Genomic DNA, 14,813 nt, shown 5'->3' with positions numbered 1-14,813 from the left:
AAAATTTCACCAATGCGCTAGTAAAAGTTTCAGTAAAAAAAAGTCAAAAATAAAAAAGTTTTATAATTGAATTAGTATTAGTCACACCGATACGTTTCGGCTCTTTCCTTTGATCATTAGACCGCTCTCTCTCTCCTCCACTGTCAGTCCCTTTCTACGTTCACGCTTGGCTGGTCGTCGCATCTAATTCGAGATTTGACATCTCGGCTGAATATATGCGAGGTCCCTCCATTTATTAGTTCTAATAGTACCATACTTAGTACTTTTTTATGCAGAATGTTTCAAGGAGTTGACACAAGTAAAAATTGATGCAATTCCATTTAAATAAAAAGTGGATTTGCATTTTTGAGTGCATCGTTGCATTCACGGAGAAGATGAAATCACAGAAAAATAGACATTATCATACCATTGAACTTTTACATAAACAGCTTTTTCCTATCTCTTATCAAATTCAAGATATAACCCGTCAGAAATTGCATGACGTATCCTGTATATTTTTATTAATTAAGAAACATTTATTTAAAGAAGTTAATAACTTTTTCTAAAAAGTTTCTCAGATTGCACGTTCCTTCGGTTCTTCAGAGTAGGCATATATTTTTCAGCAGCGAGGGGTGCTACGGTGCGCTATATAAAATCCACGCGTTCAGTCAGTCAGAATTTATCGGAGCGGGACAATTCTATCATTTAGGTTGAAAGAAGGATAGCATGATCACCCTACATCTCACTCTAACCACGCGCCAATGTTTCGCTTTCGTTCTTCAGGCGGATCGTCGCGATGCCTCTGGCGAGATGAGCGTTTGAATGTGTTTGTAAAAATGCTTGAGGCGCTGTTGCCTTCCTAGATCGTGTTGCGCGCACGCTAGCTGAGAATTAAACCTTTCAAGTTCGTACCAGACCACGCAAGTGGCTCCACTAGGCCCAACGAAAAAACTGCTGTAATACCGACGTCCCGAATCGGAGAGGTCACGTGCCGTGTCTACCCCCTTAAGGGCACAGACTCCGTGTGCCATGACCTGTATGCGTGCACTCACACAATCAACGGAAAGCATGCACGTATACGCCATGCGTGAGAGAGACACTCGATTTCGTAGATTTCGTTTTTCGTCTCGATAATTGCACAAATGAAATTTTCGCGGGTACAGCACACACGGGTAGACTTCGCTACAGGTCGCTCTGGTCCACTTGAACGCTAATAAACATACGTTGAGAAAAATCGTATTTTCGAAACTGTAAGATTGAGACAGACGCTGTTGTAAGCAAACAACATGGTTTCCGAATGCTGCGTTCGGCTGCATTTTAGCAAATATTGGACGATTTAATGGTTTTCTCACCGATAGCACACTAGACCGATCTTCCTTGAACTAGCACAATATCACTGAAATTCAATTTTTCTCAATTTATCACTTCTGGAAGACGTAAAATCGATTCTACGATTTGCACGCATCAGACGTAAAATAGACGTAAGAATAGTTCACTGATTTTCCGTCAGAGGCATTTATGGTATATTTAACCACGTTATCATCGGGGTCGATAAAAACAGAAATCAGTCGATAAATATAAATTCTAATTTAACACCACAAACAGCTACGCGAATATAGTCAGAAGTATGGCATAGTTGCCGCAACGTATTAAGACATCTGTCACGCTGTTGCCACATCTGTTACAATTGCAACAGGCTCGAGCCGATTTTGACTCCTGCCAGACATAGAAAAGAATAGGGCGCTCAAGAGAGAAAGAGGTTCGACAATGAAACAATACATGTACTAATGTGTGCAACCATCAAACTTTTTTATTCATATTTATAATCATGTTTTTTTCATCAATTAAATTACAGATAGAATACTTGAAATGGTATGCCAGAAAAATGAATTATAAAACTTGCACCATATACAGTGAAAACTCGATACAGTAAAACCTGGATAAATTCAACGAAAGAATGCTTGGATAAATGAAACATCGCTATCCCCTCCACTTGGGGGGATCCCCCTAGGCGAACCGAGCCGCTCGACGAGGAAACCGTGTAATATGATCCGACCGTAATATCCGTGTGACTAATACTAATTCAACGATAAAACTTTTTTATTTTTAACTTTTTCTCAATGAAACTGTTACTAATGCATTTGTGAGATTTTTCTGATTAAAATGATACCAAACTCGATATAGGTTGAATTATATTTATAAACAATAGTAATAGAATAAGCAACATAGAATTGAGACCACGACTGAATATAAATGATGTCGGCTGAATACAAAAGATGTGTACGGACACAGAATCGGCATGTTGGCTACAAAGAAAACATGTGTACGGATTCAGAATCGACACCTCGCTTGGATAAATCAAACATTAAATGCCCAGAATCGACTCCTTGCTTGAATAAAGGAAACATTAAATGCCCGGAATCGACTCCTTGCTTGAATAAATGAAACATTAAATGCCCAGAATCGACTCCTCGCTAGGATAAATGAAACCTTTGAAACCAAAGCCGACACCGCGACTGGTTTGGATTTCGATCTCTCTTGCTTTTCGCCAACTTATAACATCAATTTTAGCAAGTAATTATAATTGAAACTATATCGTGTTTGGTATCACTTTACTCACAAAAATCTCACCAATGCGCTAGTAAAAGTTTCACTCAAAAAAAGTCAAAAATAAAAAAGTTTTTTGATTCAATTAGTATTAGTCACACCGATACGTTTCGGCTCTTTCCTTTGAATTCGGACCTCTCTCTTTCCACCACTGTCTGTCCCTTTCTACGTTCACGCTTAGCTGGTCGTCGCGTGTCATCCGAGCTTCGATACCGTGCTTAGGTAAACGCAACCACTGGGTCCCAATCTTGGTTGAATTTATCCAGGTTTTACTGTAAATGTACATAACTATTGCCGGTCCATTCCGCAACTGTTATGGAATAGGAGAATCATTTTTCAAATTTGATTGCCTAGTCAGTAAACACTGATTAGAAAGAGTCAGTAGCTAAAGACGAAAGAGGGACTGAAACCGGGATTTATTGCCTTCATTTAAATGTCCCGTGTCAATGTGACCATACTAATGCACAGAATAAAGTTTTTTATTTTGTACTTTTTGTTAATAAAAATTTCACTATCATGTGGAGAAGATTTTTCTGATTAAAATGAAGCTAAACACAGTATAAATCGGTCAACATTTAATAGCATAATATTGGGTTAAATGTTGTGCTTGTGAGTCTTTCTCTCTTTGTTTATCCTTCTTGCGCTATCCTTTTCTATGTTCGGAAACATCAAAGAACGACGGATTCGTGGTGCTGGTAGGGGTAGAATGAATGAAATAATACACATAACGTAAGTACGCGACCATAAGACTTATAGGAATGAAAATTACCTGACATAATAATTTCAAGAAGGGAATAAGAAATAAAGAAATGAATAATGAATTTTAATATAATTCTGTCACACTTAGACTAGGACACCCTGTATATGCAGGTACAATTATATTAAAATTCATTATTATATTTCAAATGAAAAAGGTTTCAATAACACGTGGCTGGTGTTACGACGAGCCGCCTAAACGTACGTTAATCGAATTCTTCCCACGATCGGACAAACATCGTGTTACGGCCACCCGCCTAAACGATCGATATTCGAACAATTGAACTCCTCACGACCGGACACCTATACATCATATTACGACCACCTACTTAAGTATTCGATAAGACGCGTTCTCACGGACATCCCACCTTGTCAATCATCGGCCCCTTCTCCACCACCAACGACATTATAAAAGACCTTACCGGACATAAGCAGAGTCAGTCGGGATCATCTTATAAAAATAAAGTGCTAAACCTTTAAAAGTGCTATTCATTCAAAAACCTGTGAACTTTCTACGTGACAGTGGAGTGGCTGTCATGGGAATCGACGATGTAGACGGCGCGGAGAAAGAAGAGGCGTTGTTTATATTTATTGATTATATTTCAATCGATAAATATTGTATATTATAGATCAATTTACATGTCTTTATTTTTCATTCCTTTCCTGAAATTATTAATGCCATATAGTTTTTATTCCTATAAGTCTTATAGTCGCGTACGTTATGTGTATTACAGAGTCTCATCGAATCTGTCGTAGCGTGTGACTATATTTACGCCGATCGGCCCTACGTTGATTCATTCAGGATACTCCTTCTCTTTCTCTCGCGCTGTCCTTTTCTTGAGCAAATTCATTTTGCTAGATGGTCACAGATGCGGCAACACCGCGATAGAACTCTCAAATGATGTGATTTGGCAACTATGCCACCTCACTTTCGTTTCTTATTCTGCATAATGACGTTAGATGTCACACCGTCAAATGTCGAATTTCTCAATTATGTGTTTTCACGATTGCCCGATTCTTTCCAATGGCGCTTACATCGATTCGGAGGAGGCCTCGAAGGAGTCTGTGCCCAAAACAAAACCTTACTCCGAAATATAGGTCGATAATTGTCGCGTCGATAAAAGATCGACACAGAGCGCAGAATAGAGAGAGATAACAACTATGCGTAGACAGAGATAGCGATACGCGCGGAGTCACGTACACGCGGGTCAAATTCCAAACACTTCCGGCATCAAAAGTACGTGTAGAAAAAACTGCTACGTCAGCAGATTTCTGGTATAAATACGAGCGTGCCGCGCGGAGCTGTTTACTTCGATTCTGATCGTAGTCCGACACGGGTCTATGGTACGATTATTACTTAGAATTCAGTAGCATAGATTCTTTTGTCGGTAAGGCGGCAAAGGTTCCGTGTCGGACCCGAAGCGCTCGACTACAGGTTCGCAGCGGTTCTCATACGTGTCAGGTTCGCAACCAAGCCTAACGAGCGAGCGAAAGCAGAAGCTCCTTGGATGCGGCCTATCAGTGACGGCCAAGTTGTCCAGAAATCGTACTGCGACCGAACGAGTTAGCTCCTACAGTGTCGGAACGGATCCTCGCAAATTCTCCGACAATCGATCGATTTATTATTTTATAAATTCAAATTATAGATTTAGAGTTTTGATAATCGTATCTAGAGTCGCGTTCACTAATTAATTTATTTTCCTTTGTATTTTATTTTAGGACGAATTATTTTGTAATTAATAATCTGAATTTTCTTTCATTGTATTTCATTTTAGCACAAACGCGATTGTTATTTTCTTTTGTATTTTCTAATCCAGGGCGTACTCACTGTACTCAATTAATATAATTATTTTCTTTTTTTCTGTATTTCAAAACAGGGCGCAACATTTGTACTGTAACGTAATGACACCTGTGCCTCCCCGTTACAATCGCTGCGCTTCTCCCACCTCACATTCCCACCTAAAGATAACCCTTAACCCTTCCCTCACCTTACCCCTTTCCCCCTGCCCGCCGGTATCGGGCCGATGGAGGCGGCGGAAAGAACCCCCAAGAAGCGGACAACTCTAGAAGGAGCTACGAGGCCGGCGATAGACCTTCAACCCTTCCAGAAGAAAGGAGCAACGCGGGATTTCGGAAAACTAGACGAAGCTGCCCAGAAGTTTGCAAACGTCCACCCGGAGCCATCTGTCGCCGAGCCCGAACACCTCAGCCCACCCGACACCGCAGGATGTCTGTCAGCCCCATCGACCCCCATCACCGGCAGATCGACAATCGATAATCGATCTATCCCGTTGCCGGAAGAGACCCCCTTCCTAGTCCCATCCCCTCCCCAAAACCATCCCGCGACGGACTCGTCGTCGCAGCAGCGACGGCGAACCATTATTGAGCCCTAGGCTATCATAGCGAGCGAGTAGGAATAGCAATTTGGGAGATTTATAGAGAGTATTGAGTAGTGATCGAGGCGAATTGTGTTTGAGTGCGAGAGAGTGCAACGAGTTTGGTGAGCCCCCTTAATTACCATAATTGTAAAAGGAGTGAGTTCGAGGCAACGGCAATCTTCGCCCGCGTACATTCGCGTCCGCGTATCGTTTGATTCTTCAATGATTTCTGTGTTTTGCGAATTCCCTTCGTCCAACCCCCATCAGTCCCGTCTACGAATCCTCCTACGCGTAACGTATACGAGCTTTCCTGAGAACCCTTCCTCCTGCACTGAGATCTCTTCCAGCCCTGGACAATCCTCCTAACGTACTCCCCCGCAAATTATTGTAAGGACGTAAGTGCCACGAAGCCCATCCCCTGTAAGCACCCGCAATTAATCCTTTCCCTTTTTGATTTCGATTGCCACAGCGAGTGGCTGGCGCAAAACGCGATTATAGATCTTGTACCGCAGAGTGAACCCCCGAAAGGGTCACAGTACATTGATTACATTAACTCATTATATTATTTAATTATATTTTATATTACTTACCTTTTTGTATAATTCAAATAATTACTTACCTTTTTTATATATATATTATAAACAAAAACATTTCTTGAATAAAAAACACTCTTATTTATTTTCGAGAAAGGAATTAATGTTGGATTTTACTCCTTTACCGCGTGCCACCCAAACCTATAATCCCTTCATATTAAATATACGAGACGCCTTCTTGCAAGGGAACCGCTCTCCCTACGCGTCAGGTGCAGTAGCGTACTCGTGATTATAATTCCGGGACGTTACACTTCGTCCTCTTTTCACTCGCTGTCCTTATTTATTATTTACGTTCGAGGCAGTCGAAAAATTTCAAACAATGTAAGAACTACACGATATTCGTGAATCCATACGACGCAAATATGTGCGATCCTGGAATGTGGCACACCAATTCTGTTACTCTCTTCCTTTAGAAGTCACAGATATTTGTTCAGTATTTATCGAAATGTCACACAGTGAATATCGGTAAGTACCAAATTACAAGTACCAATAATTCATATTTTAAAAAAATATATTAATTTAGTCCTCATTGGTTGTTGGTTTGGTTGGGTACAATTCTGAAAATCACTTGCCCCGATTTTCTTTTTTTAAAACAGTATTCTTGTGTGCTTTCTCTACGCTGATTAGGAATATCATAGTGAATAAAAATTGCCGACTATTTGACTATTGTAAGGCGGCCGGCAGCGCTTTGGCGAAATAATAACAAATTCTTTACCAAATAATTTATAAGCGATGATGATATGGTAAAGATACACGATATAATGAAATTCCTATTATTTTTCAAAGAAAAAATTATATGTTTAATTTTGCGCCGCCTCCGAAAAGGTTGAAATATATTTAGTATCCTATTTAACGATTAAGTAGATTGTATTAACAGCTGTGGAATACAGATATAAATGAAAAAGAAATTATTTTATACTTTTTAGTGCATTTCGAAGACGGATTTTTCTTTTTGTTAAAATTTAGTTTATATCTAATGTAGATATAGTAATAATGATATTCTTATCAAATGTACATTGATCTGTGGGAAGGGATCAGTATATTATATTATATGTGATGTAGATATCGTATGAATGATGTTGATATTAAATGTACATTGATCTGTTGGAAGGGATCAGTATCTTACATTGTATCTAATGAGGATATAGTATGAATGATATTGTTATTAAATGTACACTGATCTGTGGGAATGAATCAGTATATTACATTATACCCAATGTAGCTTTAGTATGAATGATGTTGTTATTAAATGTACATTGATCTGTGGAAATAGATCAGTATATTACATTGTACCTAATGAAGATATAGTATGAATGATATTGTTATTTAATGTTCATTGATCTGTGGGAATGGATCAGTATATTACATTGTAATTAATGAAGATGTAGTATGAAGGATATTGTTACTATATATACATTTCCCTGTGGGAAGGAATTAGTATATTACATTATATCCAATGTAGATATAGTATGAATGATATTGTTATGAAATGTACACTGATCTATGGGAAGGAATCAGTATGTCACATTAGATCCAATATAGATATATTAATAACGATATTGTTATTAAATGTACATCGGTATGTGGGAAGGATCACATCTACCATTTCTACAGCCTCTAATTGATTTCAGCGGTTCTGATCACCTTAATTGAATGAAACGGAACAACAATACACTTGTCTCATAACTAAGGTCAAATAGTTATTTGTAACATTTGACAGGTATAGGTTAGAGAGAAAAATATTTGGAAATTGAATGCAGTTACATTCTTACAAGACATATCTGGAAGTATGTTTAAGGTAACAAAATATTACACCTTATTATCTTCAGTACATTCTTTATTCCAAATTAATGTTGTTGAGTACAATGTATCAATATAAAATAATATGATTTCTTTTTTTTATTTTCAGCATTCATTCAGACATTGATGAGGAAATTACGAGCAAAAAATTATGGGGTATAAAAGTTGAATACATCCATTAAAGAAATTCAGCAGTGTGGAATGAAATACTAGGACAAATAACATAAACGTACTCTGAAAATAGATGCAATATCTTGCTTTCAGCGTAGCAAGTTAATTTAGAAACGAATGGGTATGTTTCATTTAAATTGTTTTCAAATTTTGCATCATTAGCGTAGCCTCCAATTCAAACGTTTATTAATTATACCACTTCAAACATTTTTATTTGTTGTTTAGAATCCTTAGAATTTCCTTTTTTACATTACAACAGGCGATAAGAGATTAGGTTCCGTATTCATTCTAAACAGCGACTAAAAATGTTCTACCAGTTCAGTTTTTTTATTGTGCTATACCAACGGGGTGCCAAGCCGTTCGTTCTCGACCTACGTCAGGCCCGGTTTTCGTACCCGACACTGTAGTCCCTGGGACTGCGCTCTATACGCGCTCGTATTGGTCGGTGCTTTTTGTTATTAACTCGAAAACCAAGCCTTAACCAACAATTTGGCAAAGGAAAAAGTTGTTTAGAATCCCCTTAGCAATCATCCCTCCACGGCTGTCGAGGTAGTCGCCTGACACCCTGTAATTCTTACTAAATATGAAAGGTTTCATCGCGAACGATACATTCCTTGCAGAGTAACATGAAGATATAAATTTTTTGCTATAACAGTAGTTATTAACAAATTCAATAAATTTTTGCAAGTAAGATCATCGCGGATATACCTCTGTTACGAGCCGGAGGGGGCGGCTGCATAGCCGTGGCTTACATTTCGGTATATGGTATTTGTGAATGGCTTGACCAGTGTTGTTATTAACACCGGGAGCCTAAGGAAGTAGACGTGGAGACGAACCTACGTATGGCTAACGTAGGGAGCTCCAGGAGGTTGGCTATAGTGGACGAACCTAAGTATGGCTAATGTAGGGAACCACAGGAAAGGTGACGAGTGGAGGACGAACCTACGTATGGCTAACGTAGGGAGTCTCAGGAGTGTGATATGCGGACGAACCTACGTATGGCTAACGTAGGGAGCCGCAGGAAATGTTAGTATTAGGTCTCGTAACTTGATTGATGTACCTCGAGCGGTAAAGGTACACCTTAGTGGGTTTGTGGATAGTAAATATAATTGAACAATAGTATGTAAGTTAAAATAATGTGAGTTTATTCTCTATTCCGGGACCTTACAATTGTTATGTGTAATTGTCGCGGTGTTCAATGAATTAAACTCTAGGTTGCAAGTTTTAAATGAGTTGAATAAATAGAAATTAGTTTCGATTCCGCAAGGCAAGAATCTAATCCTTCTCGGTTTTCACGAACGCGAACAAACGGGGGCGGACTACAACGATTAGAATAATGCTTAACAGCAGACAACGTACTGTATAGTTACTGTGAGTGCTTGAGAAGGACTTGAATACCCGATCTCGCAGAGATTTCCTCGTTACAGAGATTATCCGTAAAAGAACATACTGACGTGTATCGAACTGATTCTAGACTTCAACTAGACCCGAGGTGCCCTTGTCGCCACCCTTTTTATACTCAAAAATTAGAGTAAAAGAGTGATGGGGACTGACTCTACGTGACCCGTACGACCGCGCCCTTGCTTTGCGTTGGTCTCGAATTTTCTAGAAGACGGTTGGTTTCGGGTGCACACATCCGATTCCATATAAGGAAATTTTTTGAGAAGGGTTTGTAACACCATATAAGGAAATTTCCGAGACGGATACGTAACACCTCCGACTAAATGTGAAAGGTTTCATCACAATCGGTACATTCCCTGCAGCATAAACGCTAGCAGATAAAAATGAAGTATTACGTTTTTTGCGATATAAGTCGTTAGGAATGAAAAAATACCAACATTTTTTTGCGAGACCAATCGGGAAATATACTCTACAAGATGCAAAATTTTTGATCCGATTGGTCCATCCGTCTCGCGGTAATCGGTGAAAAATATACATCAAGCATTAAGTTTTTTGCAAAAAAATCGTTAGGAATGAAGAAATGGAAAATGTCTCTTTGACCGGACCAAGTGGGAGAAATACTCTACATGATGCAAAATGTTTCGTTCCGCTTGCTCCATCCATCTCGGAGTAATCGGCGAACATACATTTAGAAAAAATGCAAAATATTTTTTTTATGGGACCAATGGGGAGTGACACTCTACAGGACGCAAAAAGTTTCGTTCCGATTGGTCCATCCGTCTCGGCGTAATCGGTGAACATACATAAAAAAAAACAAAAAAAAAAAAATACACACATCGAACTGAGTATCCACCTCCTTTTCGAAGTCTGATAAAAAATGGAATATACTGGTCCGTTCCCACAGATTAGTGTACATTTGATAACAATATCGTTATTCCTATATCTACATTAGGAATGTAATAAACAATTAACAACAATATCATTATTACTATATCTACATTGGATATAATGTAATATACTGATCCCTTCCCACAGATCAATGTACATTTAATAACAACATCATTATTATTGTATCTACATTGGATCTAATGTAATGTACTGATCCCTTCCCACAGATCAATGTACATTTAATAACAATATCATTAGTACAGTATCTACATTACACATAACGTAGTATCTTGATTCCTTCCCACAGATCAATGCACACATAATAACAATATCGTTATTCCTATATCTACATTAGGAATGTAATAAACAATTAACAACAATATCATTATTACTATATCTACATTGGATATAATGTAATATACTGATCCCTGCCCACAGATCAATGTACATATAATAGCAATATCGTTATTACTATATCCACATTAGATATAATGTAATATACTAATTTATTCCCACAGACCAATGTACATTTAATAAAAGTATCATTATTACTATTGTTTTCAGCACGCGTTCGCGGTAGAGGTTGCCGTTGTTTGACGCGGATTCCACCACCGAAAGATGCGTACTTCCTTACTACCTTTTACGGCAGCAAGGAGAATAATTTACACTGAGATTTTAAGATAAAATCATGAACATATGATGTATTTCAGAAAGTTCTCGTACAAGTGTTGATGTGTGTGAGTTCTAAGAATACTGAAGAAGCGAGGCGACCAGATCGAAGGAACCACAATAACTCTGCTCGAGTCTCGAAGAGTCTTTTTAAGTATTTAGTTCTCCCTCCCCTGAGTCTTACTAACGGTCAGCACGGAGCCGCAGGGAGGTAGTCCCACAAGGGAGGTGTGACGAAAAGTGGCCAATTAGCAAACGTTTGGAGTTTGACTAATGGCCATAGGGTGGATGGTTTAGCAAATCACCTCGTTGGACATTTCCCATGTAGGCTGGCTGAAAACCCATCGGCTGTGATGCACGTGGGAGTCATATAGTTAGATAGGATCTGTTGTACCCCAGGTACGAGCGACTGATGGCTCAGGTATAGGCTGTGTGCCAGATGCGAGCGATTGATGGCTCAGGTGTAGGCTGTGTGCCAGATGCGAGAGACTGATCTCTCAGGTATAGGCTTTGTGCGAAATGCGAGCGACTGAGGGCTCTAATGGTCCGGGTGACTGTTGGTACCTGGGATCGACAACTTGACTGCCCAAACACATGCATCACAGGGGGTCCGTTTAAGACACGGATGAGGAAGTTCGAATTAAAGTACAGTGAATGGTAAAACCTCGTAAAAGATTGTAAACTGCTCGTCGCGAGCATTTGTGGACAATGTGCATGTCAAATAAACGTTCTGAGTTTAGAGGGCATTGTCTCTTGGACATTCTGTTTTCTGCTTTGGAACTTTCTAAGCTTAGGGTGGTAATTTCTTTAAGACGTGACAAATTACCACTCCGGGTAGCTTAGGGGAAGTTTAAGAAACATGGTTATATGATTGATCGTGCTTCTAAATTGGTGTAATAACTGTTAACTGTTAGGAATTTGAATCCTTACAGGGTGAAACTACCAGAGCAAAAAATAGGTTGTGAATTTCAAAGAGTTTATTGTTGTGGATGGTAAAATTCGTACTATTGTCGGAATATTAATATTACTGCTTTATCTGCAAACTATACAATGCCGCGAAACAACATCTACATTAGGTATGTAATATACATTTAATAATTAATATACCTAATTATTACTATACCTACATTACATATAATGTAATATACTGATCCCTTCTCACAGATCAGTGCACATATAATAACAATATCATTATTACTATATCTACATTAGATATAATGTAATATACTGATCCCTTCCCACAGATCAATGTACATATAATAACAATATCGTTATTCCTATATCTACATTAGATATAATGGAATATACTGATTTATTCCCACAGTACATTTAATAACAATATCATAATTACTATATGTACATTACATATAATGTGATATACTGATTATCTCCCGCAGATCAATATGCATTTAATAACAATATCGTTATTACTATATCTACATTAGATATAATGTAATATACTGATTCCTTCCCACAGATGAATGTACATTTAATAACAATATCATTATTACTATATCTACATTGGATCTAATGTGATATAATGATTCCTTCCCACAGATCAATGTACATTTGATAACAATATCTGTTTGAGAATCGGCTCAGCCATGATGGCGCTCCCGGTCGATCGATTTATCGATCGGGAGTCGCCCATCTAGGTCAACGCGTGAGCAGGGGTCTTCTCGCCGGTTCGCGCGCTTCGACGCCATTATCGATCATCGAGCGATACAGATCACCACGTGCGATTCAAAAAGTGCTCAAGTGCGACTCTTCACTGTTCAACAAGGCCAAATCATCAAATCAGCAGCTTAAGATCCCTCGTAACTGTGCACGCGGCCAGGATCACTAGGTATTGTTCATTTACAAGATAAATTCTGTGTACACGCGAGCCGCCAACCACGTGTTGATCAAGCACACGTTCACGGGCACCATCAAATAGCGGGCTGAATTTGTAGAATTAACGGGGCTTATTGTTCATGACTACCGATCAAAACCAATTGTCAAATTCGACGGATCACGGTAACAGATCAACTTTCTAATCTCTGTATTTGCGTGTTCAACGAACAAGCGTTAGATCAGCGTGTTCAACCTTGGTTTTATCCATCGACTCAAATAAATCAATTTGTAAAAGCCCATCCAGCAAGTGCAAAATTATTTCCGGCGCAATCCTTCCGGGATCTCCATCAATCCCGAACATTTGGTCCTTCGAGCCGGATTGCTATCTGGTTGGACTCGGTTTTTTGCAAAATTGCTCATTGATCATTGTGCGTCTCAAGTCTTTGTCTCGTGTTCGTAACGGTTTTCGGTGGTCGGCCATCTTAGCATCTCTCTTCCATTTGAATTTCACTTACACGCTCGCCATAACAGGTGGCGCTCAGAACGACGAATCATCCATCGGTAAAGAGGAACAACTCTCCACACGTTACCGATCATGGCTCACCCATCAAATCAACGGAGAAATGGAGCGAGATGCAAGACAGCTCGCAAGAATCCCTGGAGGTGCCTGGGAAAACGAGGTTCGCTCGCACCTCTCCCGTGCCCAGTGTTACGGAGCCAGTGAGGCGCTCACCGTCACCACACGAGCACGCAACTCGCTCAACTGCGACAGATCAGCTGCCGATCGAGTTCCAGCTGAAGGTGAGAACGCAGCGATGCCGACTCGGCAATGCTCAAGGCATTCTCTACTTGCTCAAGGACGATTCAGAGCGTCTTTCCAAGGAGAAGTTGGACGACGCCAAGGCCCAGATCGACGAGGCCATAAAAGTGTTCAACAAGGAACATGCACACTTCGAGGTAGTGTGGCCAACGTCGCAGGCAAATCACCCCTACTTCACCGATGACTGCCACTACCAGATGCAGCAGTTCGGTATAGTAGCGAAGAAGATCATTGCGAAAAGATCAGTGGAGCTGCCTGGTCAGACGATCGCTCAACCAGGGAAGGTGACCTACACAAAATCGAAGCTGCTTGACATCGAGTTGCCACGATTTACGGGCAACTACACGGAGTGGCCATCCTTCCTTGAATTATTCAACTCCGTTGAATTATTCAAATCTCAAGGGATTTTTTTTTTTTTTTTTTTTTGACAGAGAGGAAATACATTTATGTACGCAGACCACCTCCTGGTTAGGGAGTAGGCCCGGGCAGTGTGGGACTCACGAGGTGCTTACCAACCGAATTCTGAAAAATGCGAATTCTGGTTTGGATCGTTACAGCATCCCACAATACCCACTAAAACGTCTCTCCGCACCGGCCACCGACACCTCCCGCGAACCCATGGGCCCATATTGGAGTATGTCGGTGTAAGCCACGACGATGCGTCCCTCTCGCTCCAACGGTCTCGGATGGCCTAAAGGCGTTCAGCCATCCGCGAAGGTTGTGCATCCACATCGCCGCACCTCCGCTTTAACGGTAGGCTATTTTCAGAAACCGACGGCGCTTCGTCTCATTTAGCCACATACCGATCTTGAATGACCCGGAGATCATCCCCGAGAGGTTGTGCATCCACGCCGCCGGACCTCAGAGAGGACTTTTATCCGACTTGTTTGGTCAAGCTTTTTCTTCGAGAAAAGCCGT

The sequence above is a fragment of the Osmia lignaria genome, chromosome 10 (assembly GCF_051020975.1).
Source record: "Osmia lignaria lignaria isolate PbOS001 chromosome 10, iyOsmLign1, whole genome shotgun sequence".
Lineage (NCBI taxonomy): Eukaryota > Metazoa > Arthropoda > Insecta > Hymenoptera > Megachilidae > Osmia > Osmia lignaria.
This window is presented reverse-complemented; position numbering follows the sequence as displayed.